Genomic DNA, 20,771 nt, shown 5'->3' with positions numbered 1-20,771 from the left:
TTGGAGGGATTGGGATTTCTTTAGGTGTAGCATGTCCAACAGCTCTGGGTTTGACATATCTTTATATGTTAGGCAGACATCACCTTGGAGTAGGCGATATGCTACAGAGTAAAGTTGGAGTTTTTTGAGGGGGTCAGTGTAGGGCATTTGTTTGAGGCCAGTAATATTCTTTGTGAGGTACTTCTGTGGCCTTTCCAGCTGCTGCAGATGTCTTGTGAGGTACATTCCAAAAGGGGCGTTGTACTCTATAATGGGTCTAATAAGTGTCGAGTAGAGGGGAACAATGACCTCTTTTTTCCTGGATGAGAACCCTTTTCTGATGAGGTGTGCCATGTAGAAGGACTTCCTGACTATTGTGGCGATGTGACTATCAAAGGAAAGACTACTGTCCACCTGGGTCCCAAGGTCTCTTATCATGCATTTGGTGTTAAGTAGATTGCTGCCTATGTGGTAGTTTATGGGTACAAAGTTTTTACCAAAGGGGATGACACTGCACTTTTTGGCATTGAGCTTGAGGCCATGGCTTTGACACCAGGCATCTGTCTCAGCGAGGCCCTTCTGTAGGATGTCCACATCATTTGGGGACTTGACAATGGCTTCTAGTTTGCAGTCATCTGCAAACTTCTACCTTAGCCAAACAGGAGCGGTCCCAGGACAGACCCTGTGGTACTCCACTTGTCACTGCTTTGAGGTCAGATTTGGAGTCTGCAGCTTTTACAGTGTGGGTTCTTTCAGTGAGCCAGTTGGCAACCCATCTTGTGACATAGGGATTTATACCTAGTTTAGGGAGCTTAACTATAATTCCAGAATGGGGGATGGTGTCAAAAGCCTTGGCGAGGTCAAGATAGGCTGTGTGAACCACCTTATCCTCATCTACGGCTTTGGTGACTGCCTCAAAGAAGTTGATCAGGTTTAGGAGGCATGATCTGCCTTTCACAAACCTGAACTGGGTGGGATCCAGAGTTTGGAGGTTACCAATGTCTTTGTTTATGAGTTCCATGATGATACATTCCATGGCCTTGCAAACTAGGCTCATCAGGCTAATAGGTCGATAGATCCCAGGATCAGTGGTGGCTCTCCCTTTGTGGAGTGGGATAACTGTTGCTGTGCACCATTCAGTGGGCAAAGCCTGATGCGAAGCTATTATTGAACATGGTGCTTAAGTGGGGAGCCAGTACATTCTGAAGTTCGTGTAAAACGCAGCCTGAGATGTACTCCGGTCCCATGGATGCTGTGTTTTTGGCTTTAGAGAGTGCAGCTTTTACCTGCATAGTTGTGATTACAAGGACTCTGCATTCTTCCTGTATAGATATGAGCCCTTTAGGGGGTGAGAGGGGGGTAAAGTTAGCACTGAACCTATCTGCCAGGATGTTGGCAATATCAGTTGGTTCTGTAATTTTCTTGCCTTTGTGCTGTAACTCAGAGCAGATTTGGGTGTTGCCATCAAGATTCTTGGCATAGCTATAGAATGCTTTGTGGTTGTCCTTGGAATTAGTGGTGATTTTGTTTTTGTAGCTAGCTTTGGAGGATCTTATAAGGGATCTCAGCTTCTTACTGAGGCTCCTCCACTCATGGGATTTTACTCTCTTTTGCAACAGTTTCTTCCTTCTGTTGTACAGTTTGTTTATGGCAGGGAACCACCAGATTGGCTACCTTTTTTTGGAGGATAGCGTCTTGGTTCTGTTTGGGATAGCACGATCCATGCACTCTTGTAAGTGCTTATAGAGTGCATTTGTGTAGGATTCAGCAATTGTAACTGTATTGTCTATCTGCATGGGTGTCATGAAGTTCACCACTTCTGTCTTAAGAAGCATGAAGTTGGCTTTGGAGAAATTTTTTTACTGTGGTTTCCTTAATGGGAATTGGGGGCGGGATGTGGATATCAAGGGTGATTAGCTTATGGTCGGATTGAACCAACGAGGAGTTGACTTCAGGTGTGGAACACCGGTCACTCATGTTGGTAATGACTAGGTCTAGGATATTGTTGCCCCTGGTGGGGGTGTGGATAAGTTGATCCAGGGCATTGGAGTTTATGAATTCCAGAAAGTGTTGAGCTAAGGAGTTGATACACGAGTAGTTTTCCCAGTTAATGGTGGGGTAGTTGAAGTCACCCATTATTAGGGTGTTTGGTTGAATCCTAATATTTTCTAGTACATCAAGAAAAGAGGAGTGGGAATCCTGGGGCATGGGGGGGGATCTGTAGCAAGCTACAATTTGGATAGCAGTTTTGCACAGTTAGTTGCTCTTGGATAACCTCGGATGCATTATGCTGAGCAACTAGCCTGGAGGTGTGGATATCCTTAATGAATATGGACACACCTCTGCCTTTGGTGTTTCGGTCCATGTTACATGGCCGAAAAGTGTGGTATGAGTTATAGCCTGGTAGTACAGGGGTGCTCTCTGGAGCCTTGAACCGGGTCTCAGTCACTGCACAGATATCAATGTTCTCCATTTTAAGGAGTGCCTTGAGTGAGTGCATTTTGAGATTTGAACTTCTAGCATTGAGTAGCATTACCCTCAGTTTTTGCTTGCCTGTTCCTGTTATGGTGGTGAATTTGTTATTTGAACCTTGCCTAAAAAAGGCACTATAGGGACAGCAAGAGCCTTAGCCAGTATCCAGAATCCCAGGGGCAACAGGTGCAGGCCATCTGTGGCAAAGCATTGTGGGCTGTTAGCCATGTCATCCCAGGCAGACAGATACTGGATCCCCTTAGAATAACACCAGAAGGGAATAAGGGTGTCAGGGATGTCACCCATAAATTTCCAATTTTGTTACACTTATAACATTTCAATTCACATTTTTTACATCATGTCCCAGTTCCCGACAAATATAACATTTTCTTTTGTCACTGATACTTATCAAATGTCCTTCTTTTCCACAAAAAAAAAAAAACATGTTTTAGGTTGTTCCCAGTATTTTACCACACCCCTATTCCCTTCCACGTTTATCATGTTTGATATATATATATATATATATATATATATATATATATATATATATATATACACATATATTTCACTTTCTATTTTGAACACAATATTGCATTCCAACCATTTTTGTCATAAACTTTTGCACTGTCCAATACTTCTTTACATAAAGCTTTCAAATGTCCTTTCAAAGTCTTTCTTTTTGCCACTGTTCAAAATTGTACATGAATGTCTTGTTTCCTTGTTAAATACTTTTATTACATAAAGATTCCATGGGTTACAGTCTTTCTTTTTATTCATATTCTCTAAGAAAATTTTCCATTGAATAAACAATCTCAAATATAATGTCACAAAATGTCTTTTTGTTAATAAGAATAATGATCTTACCTCATGTGTGTTTACACCTAAATGAGCTATTAAATTGTCCCACACTTCATTCCTATTTCTTTATCTTTTTTACTTTGGATCCTTAAAACATACTTCTGTTTTTTATTTTTTCTGCCTTCATTTCTGCTACTCCACTTTTGCCTTCTTTTACTTTCTCTGCATATATTTTCTTTTTCCATTTCACCACTATTTTCAGGATTGTCTCTACATCCTCTGTTTGTATTTTCTCTATAATGTCCCTCCAAAAAGTATCTCCTTCATTTTCTGGCTCACTCTGCTCCACCATTTCTCTTTAAACCATCCTGCAACCCTTCCAACTGGAGGACTGTAATTATACATCCAGCATTTGCTGACTCATCTCCATCAAACAGGTTTTTTTTAAACATTTCCACAGAATCTTGCATACATTATCTGGTCTCAGTATTTGCTTACTCCATCATTTCTTTCACCACTCCATCATCTTCTTCTTTCTCCATCTGCACCTGTGTTTCTCAAGGCCAGTTCTGTTCCTAGAATGGAAACAGGCAGTGCTCCTCCAAAATCAGTCCCACTTACAACAGTGATTAGTAGGGGAAGTTCCCCGACAACCTGGCCAAATTTCCTCTAGTAGTATAAATACTATCTCAAGTCTCTCCTGAAAAGAGGCTACTAGCCTAGTGGGATTAACATGGTCAACAAAGGATAAAACAATTGTCTTTGATATAAAGGGGATTTCTAGCATTTTATGGAATGTTTGTACCATTTTTCTGTTAGAGTTGTTCTGGGGCCTTGGCCCTCTTTTATTGCAGTTGCATCTTTGCTTGTACCAAACCAAATACTACCCATTGATAGTAGTTTGCAGATATCTCAGAGTATACAGATGATTTTCAAAGAAACAGTGATTCTGTATTTTTGGCCACTTATGCTGACTGAATTTTTCACTGTTTATGTACTGTGCAACCACACTAACAAAAAAAATGGCTGACACCCATTTTTACATTAAGCATTGGAAAAATCATTCTATTCTATTTCCTGTGAAATGGATCTGTACACTTTTGAGCAGATTTACAAAACAACTCAAGAAAAAACCTCCTGCACGGTGGCAACTGCACGGCTCAGGAAACAACAGCAACCAGGAACAAAAATTCAGAGCCAGCAAACAGTGACATAATCAAATTGTATTAAGAAAAAAAATACAGCATGTTACAAACCGGTTTCGGCCGGCAAAGCACAGCCTTCTTCAGTGTACAAAAAGTAAATGCAAAAAACAGTAGCTGCATATATACAGATAGCAACAATCCCATTGGTTAACTGTCATAAGTGTTCATTGAGTCCCGGTGGGAACAAACCACCCAGTCTGACAATCCATTTCCTTTCCTTCGCATTTAATATGGAGTGCCATTGGGATTTATTGGATCTATTGCCAAAAATCATGTCAATAATAATGAAATTGAATTTACTTGTGGGATGTGTTATGGTGTGTTTATACAAAGCATTGTATATCTTTTTTTGTTTGATGTTACTTTGGTGCTCAGAAATTCTGATCCTAAGAGGTCTGGATGTTTGTCCAACATAGAAAGCATCGCAACTGCAAGAAGCTAAGTAAATAATCCAATCACTGGAACAGTTAGAAAAAAAGTGCAAATCAAAAACTTGTGGACAATTGTGCGTGGAAAATTGTTTGGACTTTAAAATATATTTGCAATTGGTACAATGTCCACATGGAAAACAGCCCTGTAAAGGTTCCCCTGTCAGTGTAGTTTGTGTCAAGTCAGATGATTTATTGTCCCTATGTTTATAATGGTTAAAGAAAGAATTAAGATTCTTCCCTTTCCTATAGGAAAAAAGACAACTTTCGGGAATAATACTGTTAATCTCCATGTCACATTGTAAAATATTCCAATTTCTCCTCACACTTTGAATGAGGCGATTTGAGTTACGGGCAAATGTAGTTGTGAATCTAAGAGGTTGATCAGTGGAATTGGTACGTATCTTGTATGTTAGTAGGTCACTTCTATTCATGGAACTAACCTTATTGCTAGCCATGGTGATATGGCCACTTTTATAACCACAAGATCTAAATCTGTTGGTTATATCTGTTTTGTGTTTCAAGTAGGTGCTTTCCTCAGAACAGATACGTTTCGCACGTATAAGTTGTGACTTAGGGATGTTGCATGCAATATGAGGTGGATGATAACTAGAGGCATGCAAAATTGTATTATATTCCGGAAACTTTCTATATATTTCGGTAGATAATGTATTATCAGGTGCCCTCTTGATTAGGACATCAAGAAATGTAATAGTTTCCTTATCATAATTGATGGTAAATTGCAGGCCCCATTCATTGTGATTAAGATATGTCACAAAATCCAATAATGATCCTTCATCACCCCTCCATACTAACCAAACATCATCAAGATACCGTCTCCATATATCAATACCCGCCAGAAATGTATTCCTATGTTCATCATAAATTAAATGCTTTTCAACAAACGCCATAAAGAGATCAGCATATATAGGGGCAAAAGATGCCCCCATCGCTGTCCCTTTGGTTTGCCAAAAGCATTGTTCCTTATAATAAAAAACATTACTGGTAAGGACATAATGTGCCAAATCCACCAAAAACTTGTTGAAGTCAGAACTATATAAGTTAGAGACTTCGAGCCAATAAGCCAAGGCAAGCAACCCATCCTCGTGTGGGATATTGGTATACAAGGCACTTACGTCTAAGGAACATAGGAACCAATCCGGATCAAGGTATGTATTGGAAATAATCTGTAAAAAGTTCGTTGTATCCTGTAAACGTGATCGAATGTTGAAGAGCAACGGTTTCAAATGCTTGGTCAAAAATAAGGACAGGGGTTCTGTGATGTATCCCTTACCCGATACAATAGGTCTGCCAGGTGGATGACAAAGATCCTTGTGGACTTTAGGCAGAAAATATATGTATTGGTTGATAGGATCATGAACCAAGAGTTGATTCATGATATCATCAGAAATAATAGCCCCATCCTTTGCCTGTTTTAAGAATGTCTCAATTTGTTTCTTAAACATATGAGTAGGATCAATGACCATATGTGAATAATATCTTACATCATTTAGTTGTCTTAATGCTTCCTTATCGTAATCAACCCAATCTAATACAACCACAGCACCACCTTTGTCAGCTGAGATTATCACAATTTCCCTGTTATTTTGAAGTTCAAAAATGGCTTGTCTTTCATCAAAAGAAAGATTATTATGTTGTAATGAAATATCAGAACTCAAAAAATGCAAATCCTTGAGCACACTGTTCTGAAACTGCAAAACCATCTGATGCATGGGTGGAGTAAAGTTAGATCTGTGATATGTAAATCTATCATGATCATAGGTGACCTCACTATCACCAAAAAACAGCTTCAAATTTAACAACCGACAAAAATTCACAACATCCTGTGCAAAAGATTCCTCTGATACAGTGAAGCTTGGAATAAAAGAAAGACCTTTATTCAACATTCTCAGCTGAATAGGAGATAGTTCAAAACATGATAAATTTAAGACATTATGAGGTAAGTTTGTCATTTCGCCAGAGCAAGGTTCAAAAGACCCTGAATGTTCTCTATTTCTATGATGTTTCCGTCCTCCCCGCCTGGTTTTGGGCCTAAACGGGTGGACCTCGGTGTTCTTTTTGGGGTCGGTGACTCTGAGACTGTTGTGGCTTCATTATCTGTGCCTGATGAAGTGTCCTCAAAAGAGGATACTGTATCAATCTCATGCCTTTTTAATATGGATCTCGGTCGTTTCCTTTTATTATTAGATTTTAATGGAATAGGAGAGAACCTAACATGTTTGGCATTGGACATAAAAGGATTCCCCCTCCTATAGTCCTCCTGGTCCCTAGTAAATTTTTTGGTTTTCCTGGATTTGAGTTCAGTGTCAAGCTTACGTAAATCAGAAGCAACCTTGTTTAATGAACTCTTAAAAAATGGTTCTTTTTCATAAACTACCAATTTGTTGACTAGAGTATTAATGTCCTCTAATTCTTTGTCAATGGCCCTGTTATGGAACTTGAGCAGTTCGACAACGAAAGCCATGGTTGTTTCCTGCTGTATTTTGTTCCAATTAGTGTTAAGTTCCTCATCTGCATTCATAACATGGGGAACAGTGCGAATACGCAGGCCCCTTGGGGTGATTCCCGCAGTCTTGTAAGCATTGAATAGCTTACTATGCCAAATATTAGATCTAAGGGATCTGAGATGTTTATTTAAGTTTCCAAAAAGTGATCCACAATTAGATTCAGATTCAACCAAATCGGACCCCCCAGTGTTCCCTGTAGATGACCCTAGTCCAAAGGCCTCAAGGTCCTCTCTGTCAGAAACCAGCCCCCGAATGAAACTGGAAAAATCCATAATTAAATAACAATGTTTTTTGTGTATACCTTATAATACTGAAAGGTGATAAGCAAATTAAGAAAAAATGAGAGCTGGTAACACTGATGCACTGACAATAATGGCTCAACAACAACCACGTCAATATGTGCACAAATATAACTGGACCATAACAGGGGAAAATATCTTGAAATCCACCTGCGTCCAATTTATTCAAAAGCGGGACACTGGGAGAAAAAATCCTGGCTGATATGTAAAAAACAACAAGATATACTACCAATAATCATAAACTAGTCAACAAACCGGATATGAAAACACTGAATCTCTAAATGACACTTGGCTAATCCAAAAATATAGCCAAATATTTATAGTGTAATATTGTCAGGCCAAAGCATTTTTAAAAAGTAAAAGAAAAAAATATAAAGGAACCCTTGGAGGAATATAGGACTGAGATATATAAATGAATGTGTGTAAAGTAAAACAATTAGTACAAATATATTGTACCAGATCAAATACTCTATTATATTCTGATGATCCGGGTATAGAGTCAAAGGAAATGGCTCAATATACCAGGACCAGGGATTATTTCCCTATCACTATATACCTATGTCCAAAAATCCAAGATGGTAAATATGTAGTCCTCAAGCAACAAATGGTACCCACAAATAAAGTATATGTATATATACCAATGAAATTGACTATATTTGGATAAACATACAATGAACCCTTGCTGAATCGAGAATGACAATGGACTCGAAAATAACAATAGACTCCAGAATATTAATACAATAGTTATTAATATTAAACATATACACATACAAATACGAAAACTGTTAATACTTTGTCATTTGGAATATGAATGACCTATAATTCACTTGTTCAATGTCCCTGTTAATCCACTAGTCAAATGTTTAACAGACAAATAGGCACTCAGTACTTTGTGTAATAAATAACTAAACAAGCAACAATATGTGATAATATGTATATCAAAGACACATTTATAACATTCATTCCCTATGGCAAGTACAACCTGGAAATATTATATATAATTGGAATCATGTACACATGAATAATGTGTTCCCCAAATCATATTAAATTGTTGGCCCCAAACATAATGAAGTCTAAAAGACCTTTAGTTGTTTAATCTGTATAACAGCTTCGTACCAAGCTGACAAGAGCACTGATAGCTATCGAAACTTATACAAATGATAATTACAACACTGGCCCATATGAATCTGAAAAAATCAACATATATATTTGGGCCAAGACCCAGGCTAAATGGTCAAAAAGTGTAACAATCCACAATGAACAATTTAAACTAAGAATTAAGCACAGCTGGTGCAAATATGAAAAGTTTTAAGGTCCAAAACATACCGTCCCTCCTAGATATACAAAACTATGAGTCTAATGCATAATCCAAAATAACTGTTGGAAACATAGAAAGATCACCGAGAATCCGCATAGCAGCCCGGTAGTCTCTACAAAACGTTCCTGATCGTTCACAATTGCAATGCTATAAACAGTCCATACACGAACCACAATCAAAATAATTATTTGTGCACAATGATATAGTACATTGTCCAGACGAACTAATATATTGTGGTCCCAAAAGAAAAAATAGTTCCAAATAGTCCCACTGTTCAGAGAATCCTATTGTCAAATATAAAACATTCCTCGCCAAAAACGGTGAAGCAAAATGGCGTATTATATGATGAATGCGTACTTAAAGGCACGAAAATGGAGTTTGCTCAGACCACGATGGTTTGGTGTTCCTCGCCACAAAAATAAAGAAATGTAAAGTCAGACCTGTTGGTATACAGAAGGCATAGTCCCCAAACATGGAGTGAAACGAAAATAGGTTTCCCTGTTGACTGTAAGGCCCAAAATCCGTCGACAATCTCAACCGGACCAAGAAGTCAAATTCAATGCTGCAAATTCCCACACAATGATGAAACAGCAACCAAGTAAGGACAAAGCCAAAAACAAAAAGATAGCTATCAATATAATGCCAAAATAGCAAAATCCAGGCAAAAAGCTGAATATGATGGACGCTGCGCAAAAAATTGCTCACAGCAGTCCCAGAGTCACCGGCCCCAGCAGGATGTGGAAGGAAGTACAACTCAAGAAAAAACCTCCTGCACGGTGGCAACTGCACGGCTCAGGAAACAACAGCAACCAGGAACAAAAATTCAGAGCCAGCAAACAGTGACATAATCAAATTGTATTAAGAAAAAAATTACAGCATGTTACAAACCGGTTTCGGCCGGCAAAGCACAGCCTTCTTCAGTGTACAAAAAGTAAATGCAAAAAACAGTAGCTGCATATATACAGATAGCAACAATCCCATTGGTTAACTGTCATAAGTGTTCATTGAGTCCCAGTGGGAACAAACCACCCAGTCTGACAATCCATTTCCTTTCCTTCGCATTTAATATGGAGTGCCATTGGGATTTATTGGATCTATTGCCAAAAATCATGTCAATAATAATGAAATTGAATTTACTTGTGGGATGTGTTATGGTGTGTTTATACAAAGCATTGTATATCTTTTTTTGTTTGATGTTACTTTGGTGCTCAGAAATTCTGATCCTAAGAGGTCTGGACGTTTGTCCAACATAGAAAGCACTGCAACTGCAAGAAGCTAAGTAAATAATCCAATCACTGGAACAGTTAGAAAAAAAGTGCAAATCAAAAACTTGTGGACAATTGCGCGTGGAAAATTGTTTGGACTTTAAAATATATTTGCAATTGGTACAATGTCCACATGGAAAACAGCCCTGTAAAGGTTCCCCTGTCAGTGTAGTTTGTGTCAAGTCAGATGATTTATTGTCCCTATGTTTATAATGGTTAAAGAAAGAATTAAGATTCTTCCCTTTCCTATAGGAAAAAAGACAACTTTCGGGAATAATACTGTTAATCTCCATGTCACATTGTAAAATATTCCAATTTCTCCTCACACTTTGAATGAGGCGATTTGAGTTATGGGCAAATGTAGTTGTGAATCTAAGAGGTTGATCAGTGGAATTGGTACGTATCTTGTATGTTAGTAGGTCACTTCTATTCATGGAACTAACCTTATTGCTAGCCATGGTGGTATGGCCACTTTTATAACCACGAGATCTAAATCTGTTGGTTATATCTGACAGAGAGGACCTTGAGGCCTTTGGACTAGGGTCATCTACAGGGAACACTGGGGGGTCCGATTTGGTTGATTCTGAATCTAATTGTGGATCACTTTTTGGAAACTTAAATAAACATCTCAGATCCCTTAGATCTAATATTTGGCATAGTAAGCTATTCAATGCTTACAAGACTGCGGGAATCACCCCAAGGGGCCTGCGTATTCGCACTGTTCCCCATGTTATGAATGCAGATGAGGAACTTAACACTAATTGGAACAAAATACAGCAGGAAACAACCATGGCTTTCGTTGTCGAACTGCTCAAGTTCCATAACAGGGCCATTGACAAAGAATTAGAGGACATTAATACTCTAGTCAACAAATTGGTAGTTTATGAAAAAGAACCATTTTTTAAGAGTTCATTAAACAAGGTTGCTTCTGATTTACGTAAGCTTGACACTGAACTCAAATCCAGGAAAACCAAAAAATTTACTAGGGACCAGGAGGACTATAGTAGGGGGAATCCTTTTATGTCCAATGCCAAACATGTTAGGTTCTCTCCTATTCCATTAAAATCTAATAATAAAAGGAAACGACCGAGATCCATATTAAAAAGGCATGAGATTGATACAGTATCCTCTTTTGAGGACACTTCATCAGGCACAGATAATGAAGCCACAACAGTCTCAGAGTCACCGACCCCAAAAAGAACACCAAGGTCCACCCCTTTAGGCCCAAAACCAGGCGGGGAGGACGGAAACATCGTAGAAATAGAGAACATTCAGGGTCTTTTGAACCTTGCTCTGGCGAAATGACAAACTTACCTCATAATGTCTTAAATTTATCATGTTTTGAACTATCTCCTATTCAGCTGAGAATGTTGAATAAAGGTCTTTCTTTTATTCCAAGCTTCACTGTATCAGAGGAATCTTTTGCACAGGATGTTGTGAATTTCTGTCGGTTGTTAAATTTGAAGCTGTTTTTTGGTGATAGTGAGGTCACCTATGATCATGATAGATTTACATATCACAGATCTAACTTTACTCCACCCATGCATCAGATGGTTTTGCAGTTTCAGAACAGTGTGCTCAAGGATTTGCATTTTTTGAGTTCTGATATTTCATTACAACATAATAATCTTTCTTTTGATGAAAGACAAGCCATTTTTGAACTTCAAAATAACAGGGAAATTGTGATAATCTCAGCTGACAAAGGTGGTGCTGTGGTTGTATTAGATTGGGTTGATTACGATAAGGAAGCATTAAGACAACTAAATGATGTAAGATATTATTCACATATGGTCATTGATCCTACTCATATGTTTAAGAAACAAATTGAGACATTCTTAAAACAGGCAAAGGATGAGGCTATTATTTCTGATGATATCATGAATCAACTCTTGGTTCATGATCCCATCAACCAATACATATATTTTCTGCCTAAAGTCCACAAGGATCTTTGTCATCCACCTGGCAGACCTATTGTATCGGGTAAGGGATACATCACGGAACCCCTGTCCTTATTTTTGACCAAGCATTTGAAACCGTTGCTCTTCAACATTCGATCACGTTTACAGGATACAACGAACTTTTTACAGATTATTTCCAATACATACCTTGATCCGGATTGGTTCCTATGTTCCTTAGACGTAAGTGCCTTGTATGCCAATATCCCACACGAGGATGGGTTGCTTGCCTTGGCTTATTGGCTCGAAGTCTCTAACTTATATAGTTCTGACTTCAACAAGTTTTTGGTGGATTTGGCACATTATGTCCTTACCAGTAATGTTTTTTATTATAAGGAACAATGCTTTTGGCAAACCAAAGGGACAGCGATGGGGGCATCTTTTGCCCCTATATATGCTGATCTCTTTATGGCGTTTGTTGAAAAGCATTTAATTTATGATGAACATAGGAACACATTTCTGGCGGGTATTGATATATGGAGACAGTATCTTGATGATGTTTGGTTAGTATGGAGGGGTGATGAAGGATCATTATTGGATATTGTGACATATCTTAATCACAATGAATGGGGCCTGCAATTTACCATCAATTATGATAAGGAAACTATTACATTTCTTGATGTCCTAATCAAGAGGGCACCTGATAATACATTATCTACCGAAATATATAGAAAGTTTCCGGAATATAATACAATTTTGCATGCCTCTAGTTATCATCCACCTCATATTGCATGCAACATCCCTAAGTCACAACTCATACGTGCGAAACGTATCTGTTCTGAGGAAAGCACCTACTTGAAACACAAAACAGATATAACCAACAGATTTAGATCTCGTGGTTATAAAAGTGGCCATATCACCATGGCTAGCAATAAGGTTAGTTCCATGAATAGAAGTGACCTACTAACATACAAGATACGTACCAATTCCACTGATCAACCTCTTAGATTCACAACTACATTTGCCCGTAACTCAAATCGCCTCATTCAAAGTGTGAGGAGAAATTGGAATATTTTACAATGTGACATGGAGATTAACAGTATTATTCCCGAAAGTTGTCTTTTTTCCTATAGGAAAGGGAAGAATCTTAATTCTTTCTTTAACCATTATAAACATAGGGACAATAAATCATCTGACTTGACACAAACTACACTGACAGGGGAACCTTTACAGGGCTGTTTTCCATGTGGACATTGTACCAATTGCAAATATATTTTAAAGTCCAAACAATTTTCCACGCGCAATTGTCCACAAGTTTTTGATTTGCACTTTTTTTCTAACTGTTCCAGTGATTGGATTATTTACTTAGCTTCTTGCAGTTGCGGTGCTTTCTATGTTGGACAAACGTCCAGACCTCTTAGGATCAGAATTTCTGAGCACCAAAGTAACATCAAACAAAAAAAGATATACAATGCTTTGTATAAACACACCATAACACATCCCACAAGTAAATTCAATTTCATTATTATTGACATGATTTTTGGCAATAGATCCAATAAATCCCAATGGCACTCCATATTAAATGCGAAGGAAAGGAAATGGATTGTCAGACTGGGTGGTTTGTTCCCACCGGGACTCAATGAACACTTATGACAGTTAACCAATGGGATTGTTGCTATCTGTATATATGCAGCTACTGTTTTTTGCATTTACTTTTTGTACACTGAAGAAGGCTGTGCTTTGCCGGCCGAAACTGGTTTGTAACATGCTGTAATTTTTTTCTTAATACAATTTGATTATGTCACTGTTTGCTGGCCCAGATTTACAAAACAACCATATTTTAATACCTGAAGTTGAGACACAGATGATTACTTCATCTGGTAAATGCCATATTTCAAAAATTCATGGGTACAGTATGATTTATATGGGGAAGTAACTGGCTGCAAGTATACATGTGACACCAGTGTTAAATCAAAATGCTGGTATCTACAATATTAAGGTAAAATGATTTACCTACAGGTCATCATTATCTGGCAATCCTGTAACAGTAGGCTTGATTCCTTCAGTCTCCATTTGCTTACTGTATGCTTCAGTGCAAGTTGTGATGCCCCTGCACTGGCCCAGTAATCAAGGATCCTCAATCCTCACCACTAGCACCAGTGAGGGATGTGCACGTTGGGAGGATGACTAGTACACACACAGTAAAGTACAATTTCCCTTAGCCTTACAGACAACACGCAGATAAGAGGTGCTGAAGATGGATCTTTCAAGTCCAAAGATATGCTACAAAATGCACAGACTCACTCCCTGAGATGGTTCTTAAGTTACCATCAAACATCACTGCTGGGTTATCTCAGATTACATCATTCTTTGTCACCTCTGCTTTCAGTTCCCAGGGTAACAGAAACTTAAAAATTTAGCATCTCTGTGTCAAAAATATTTATCTTTCAGAAGTTTGCCTAGAACTAGAAGTCGTAAAATAGTTAAACACTTTCACATTTTGAAACCTGTAATTATTTCTGTTTCCTGTAGCTGAGATAAACACCATCGTAAAACTCTTTGCTTTTCTTGAAGGTTTACAAGTTAACTCTGTATGTTCTAGAGCCTTTACCATTAAAACATGCATTTGCATAGGCATATAGTTTATACATATTTCTGCTCTTTCCAGCATAGTACACTGTACACTTGAATTTCAGTACAGAACATACAGTTTAACACACACTTCTGCACCAGCAGTTTAATACACACATAACATATAGCTCTCTTACATTTGTAAGACAAGCATACAAATTATATTACTATTCGCAAATGACATAGAATTATTTACAAAATTTCCAGCTAGCTGGGCTGGAAGCCTTCACAAAAGTCCATTAATTAGACAGTATTCCTGAGTCACTCTAAAAAGTGAAAATAGGAATTTGTGCCCTATGAGTTTATCTAGTTAACAAAAGAAAAAAGAAAAAAATATATGAAAATTCCATGTTGGCTGTTTAGAGAGAATAAAAAAAAGTATTGAAATAGACCCTGAGTTGATCTATCTATATGTCAATTATTTTATTTCTTTGAACTCAATGACCCATGTTAGGCAATGATTCTGGACAGCATAAAATCTAGCCAGGATGAAATGAACTGGTACCCACAAGAATATTCTTCTTTGGGAGGAGAGTGGACCAAGCCCCCAAAGCATCATTATACTCTAAGGCTATAGATGAAGCCACCACCAATTCTTGATTTATTCCTAGTTACAAAACAGCTCTGGAGCACACTCTTTTACATCATACCAGTGCATGCTCTGCATTCCTTCTGTAACTAATATAATCACACATTTAGTTGTGTTACTTCTATGAAAACATAACCTGGGTATTTGCATGAAACCGGCACTGAAACAGATTTTCTTGTTTTGCTGGCTATATATTGGGCTCATACAGCAAACAAGCTATTCCAAAACCATTCTTTTCCATTAAATACTCATCAAGTGCAGCAAATATTAGGGATACATGAAGATGGACAGTCCCTGGGGAAGATGTGCAGTAGTAGAAATCACAACAAGTTAAGAAAAAAGGACACTGACCAAGTCCAAAATCTAGACCACTGGCACAGTGGCATTCCTTCTGACTAACATAACAATGTTCTAGAAATAGGAATAAGCATTAGACACCTGAAGGCCAGCTGGGGAAGAGGGGTAAAACTCTATTGAACACCTTCCATCTGCTGTAGGTGTACTTTTTGAAAAGCCATTGCACATATGTTCCCTGAAAAAGAAATGAGTACTATTGCTAACAGTGAAACTGAAGGCTGCAGGTTCAGATGGATGTTTTGGTGACATGGGTTGGGCATGCACACCAGTTTATTGATGTTACTGCATATTTGCCCATCAGAACAGAGACTGCAAGGAAGGTCAAACCCTTTCTGATGGTAATGATATCTTACCATTATATAATCCATCAGTGCAAGAAAAAAATTACCATTCACCTTCCGTTTGAGCAAGGATATCTGTAAGATGATTCTTATTCGTACAGATTAGACTTACCTGCTATGATTGCACCAGAAATACTAGTAGGAAGAATAGGAAGTGAAGGTTTAGTCCTGGAAACCATAAGCAAGACCTGAACTGCAAGCAGACGGCCAGAAAGTTACACCAGAACCAGAAGTAGCCACAACACAGACAGTGAGCACCTGATGAATTGGAGGCAAGAACAATTATTATAAATTGTGAAAAATTATGAAAACATTAGTCCTGCAAGATTTGCAAGGAGGTGCCATAGACAAGTGCTATGAAGTTTTTAATATCCCAGAAAATGAAAGGAATATGTAGATATTCATGACAAACAGTAGAGAGCATGTTTGCATAATACTATACAACCCAGAGCAATATTTTATAACAAAGGACATTATCAGCTTAGTTTAGAACTAAGGAGACATTAATCCCATTGTCCATGTATTGGATATACACACATCTGTTGATATTTCACACAGATATTAAAATGGAAGAAAGAAGAGCATAGGTTTAATTTAATATTGCCAGCTAATGACATGAGAAAAAGTGTCCCAATGCCAGCAGTTAGACTGACACAGTGATGCCTTAGAAAATATTTCTTAAACTAGATACAGTTCATTGCAAATGCACAACTAAGCAGAACATCAGTAAGGAGAGGGCTAGTTCATGTTTCAAGGCAGGAGCTCAGTGGAGAATTTGTGGTCATCATTGTTAAAGAACTTCATAGTGCAGCATGGTAGGTTTATGAAAGTGAACAAAAGGCACTATATATTTTTATAGGTTTTGGAGGGCATCACAGAGATGATAACAACAGCCTAGGATGATACATGGAGCATTATAGAGTTAAGTACAATGCATAATGAGAAAAAGAATGGCGTGTTATTTTAGTAGACACAATCTGGTAAAAAGTAATCAACATTGTATACAGGGGCCAGTTAGTCAAAAGAAAAAATGGCACTTCCTGATAACCAGTTGATGGAGACATGAGGTATTCGGCGGTAGAGAAAGAAACACACAAGAGTATGTTTGAAAACTTTATTCAATGTGGCCAATAAAACAAGGGGTTCAAGATACAGAAACAGCAATGTATCCTTCAAATCTATCAACGTGTTTTTGGTGATCTCTTTTGTCTTCATGGAGGAAGTCCATGTTGATGCTTAGCAGTGGAATAAATGTGATTCTTTCAGAAAGCAGTAATTTATTAAGGAAGCAATTAGATGGAGCATTCTGAGTGGAAGTTAACAAGAGACTGTTGGGACAGCTTCCTGAAATTCATCAGTTCCAATGCCTTGGACCAGCTCATTCTTACCCTCACTAGAGGAAGCAACAGCCTTGACCTGGTTATTACTAACATGGGCAACTATTTCTCTACACCAATAGTCAATTCCTCCCTGGTTAGATCCAACCACAAACAAATCACCATGGAGATCCACATCTTACCTACACCCCCCGCAAATATAACCACCATGAAAAACTTCTCCAAAGCTGACTTTGGGCTCCTAAGAACAGACGTGGCTAACTTCACGGCACCCATGTCAATGGAAAGTAGATGCATGGCTGCTGAATCATCCACCAATGCACTGTGTGAACACGTACATAAATGCATGGAACTAGCCATACCCAACAGAACCAAGATGCTCTCCTCCAAAAAAAGGAAGCCAATCAGGTGGTCCCCTGGCATTAATAAACCATGCAATAGAAGTAAGAAACTGTTGTAGTAAAAGGTGAAGTCCCAAGACTGGAAAAACTCCCTTATTAGCCTCAACAAAAAGTTGAGATCCCTCATCAAAACCTCTAAAGCCAGCTATGAAGACAGAATTGTGGCAGACACTAAAGACAACCACAAAGCCTTCCATAGTTATATCAAGAATCTCCATGGCAATACCCAGGTTTGCTCTGAGTTACTGCACAATGCTACCTCCTATGCTGAGCCAACAGGTATTGCCAAAATAGTGGCTGACAGATTCACTGCCAACTTTACCGTTTTATCCCCCTACCAAAGGACCAATCACAATACCGGAGGAATGCCAGACAGCCAACATTATCGCAGCACAAGTTAAAGCTGCATTGTCCAAGGCCAATAATACAGCTTCCATGGGACCCAACAATATCCCTGGATGTGTTCTACATGAACTACAAAGTGAACTGGCACCACATCTGTGTACCCTGTTCAATCACAGCCTCACCTCAGGCGTTGACCCTACCAAATGGTGCACTGCTACAGTCACCCCTCTCCATAAAGGGGGCGCTACTACAGACCCTGGGAATTATCACCCCATTAGCCTGACAAGTCTGATATGGAGCACCTCATCATGGACCTAATTAACAAGGATATAGGTAATCTCCAAACTCTAGATCCCACTCAATTTGGTTTTGTGAAAGGTAGATCATGCCTGCTCAACCTGGTTGACTTCTTTGAGTCAGTCACCAGAGCTGTGGATGAGGACAAGGCAATTCATACAGCCTACCTCGAGCTGGCCAAGGCCTTTGATACCATTCCCCACTCAGGAATTATTGATAAACTCATCAAACTAGGCATCAAGCCCTATATCACTAGGTGGGTTGAAAATTGGCTCACAGATTGAACCCACAGTGTGAAAGTAGTGCACTCCAAGTCAGACTGCAGACCAGTCACGAGTGGAGCCCCACAGGGATCAGTCCTGGATCTTCTCCTGTTTGGCATCTACTTCTCAGAAGTCCAGGCCAACATGGAGGGACACTGGCTGGCCAAGTTTGCAGATGACTGCAAGCTGGGAGCCATTATTAACTCCCCAAGTGATGTAGACATCCTACAGAAAGGCCTCACTGAGACCAATGACTGGTGTTAAAACCATGGCCTTAAGCTTAATGCCAAAAAATGTGTTGTCATCCCCTTTGGAAAAACTCAGTTCCCACTAATTAACACAACGATGGGAGCCCACTGAACACTGAAGGTGTTATAAGAGATCTGGGGACACAGGTTGACAGCAACCTCTCCTTCGACCACCACATTGGCACTGTGGTCGGAAAGTGCTTCTATGTGGCACATCTCATTACCAAGGGTTTTGCATCCAGGAAGAAAGAGGTCATCATCTCTCTCTACTCTTCCCTCATTAGGCCAATCATCGAGTATAATTCCCCATTTGGCATGTACAACACTAGACACATGCAACAGCTGGAAATGCCATAAAAGTACCTCACGAAGAGGATCCTAGGCCTTAAACACATGTCCTACATGTACAGACTCAAAGAAATCCAGCTATTCTCTGTCTCTTATCATCTACTAAGTGGTGATCTCTGCTTGACTTACAAAGCCATGTCTGACCCAGCTCTGTTAGAAATGCTACATCTAAAGAAATCTCAGTCCCTCTGCACCACATGCTCCAGAGACCTCAACCTCATTACCTCAATCAACAGAACATGCTGGAGGGACAGGTTCATAACCCAGAGACTGCCCATGCTCTGGAATAGACTTCCTATACATGTCAAACAGAGCACCTCACTGGCCCTCTTCATGAGAAATCTTGATGAGTGGATAGGAAATAGAAAGTTCACCCCGGGAAATCATTTCAGTGGCTCTACTTGATAGAGGCACTGGGAACTAACGTCGAGTGGCACAATGCCAGGGCACATCTATGGGCTAGGCTTGTAAAGGCTCCAGGGCCATTAGCCTAGTACACACACCTATGAACCTATGAACCTATGAATCCATTTTCAGTGCCTAGTCTAAATGCAGATGACCTGATCAATGAATAAGGTTGGGTCAAGCTAAAGGGAAGGTTTGTATCCCAGTAACTTCTTCCAATAAACTAAATACATTTTGTTCAAAAAAGAACAATTGAAGAATTGCAAAATTCTGTGGAACAGTAGCCACAATGCCATCCTTTACACTAAATAAAATAAGAGGACAGTCCTATTTACTGCTGGATCCAGCAACAAAGCAATCTAGTCAGCTGTCTACTGCCCAGTTCAGGCTAAGGGGCCCAGTCTGGCCTTAAAGATCAAAAAGGAACCCCAAAAGCTCCAGTTGCTTCCTGAGCAAGCTTATAGTCACCTCCAACCCTCCAAGGATGGATTTGCTCCAGGGTACTACAGACAGAAAACACAATTTCAGGCAAATCACTGGGATTAGAGTCATTAGAGTGTCATAATTATTCTTGCAAAAAAATTATTCCAAGTCCCTACCGTGTTTGTTTTTTGTTTTTTTTTTTTGTTAGCCAATTCCCGGGAGCACTGTCTGGTTAAGCAACTTGCTCAGTCACACAGTAGGCAAAAAAAACTAGGAAGAGTCAAACTCTGTCCCCTTAATTACAGGAAGGACGTCATTAAAAAGGTAGAGCATTAATCCACTGCACTAACTGCCAGACTTTCGTTAACATCTTCATTTTCTTATAAATCCATGAAGATAATAGTCATTCAGTAATGCTAATCATTAGGGTTTCATAGTTTTGGAAAGAAAATTAATTTCAAGTTGTTTAGAGCTGTCTGGCACGTAAGACTCTGAGCTGTTAATAAGCTGCTTCCTATAGTCAAAAGTACAAAAGTACATGATTCCTTCCATTTTCCTACTATATGCCTGTGGGTTGCCATATGTATTTTCATTAAATG

Source organism: Protopterus annectens, chromosome 4.part0 (genome assembly GCF_019279795.1).
Source record: "Protopterus annectens isolate FY-2018-M chromosome 4.part0, PAN1.0, whole genome shotgun sequence".
In the NCBI taxonomy this organism is placed as follows: Eukaryota; Metazoa; Chordata; order Ceratodontiformes; family Protopteridae; genus Protopterus; species Protopterus annectens.
Note: the sequence above shows the minus strand (reverse complement) of the source record.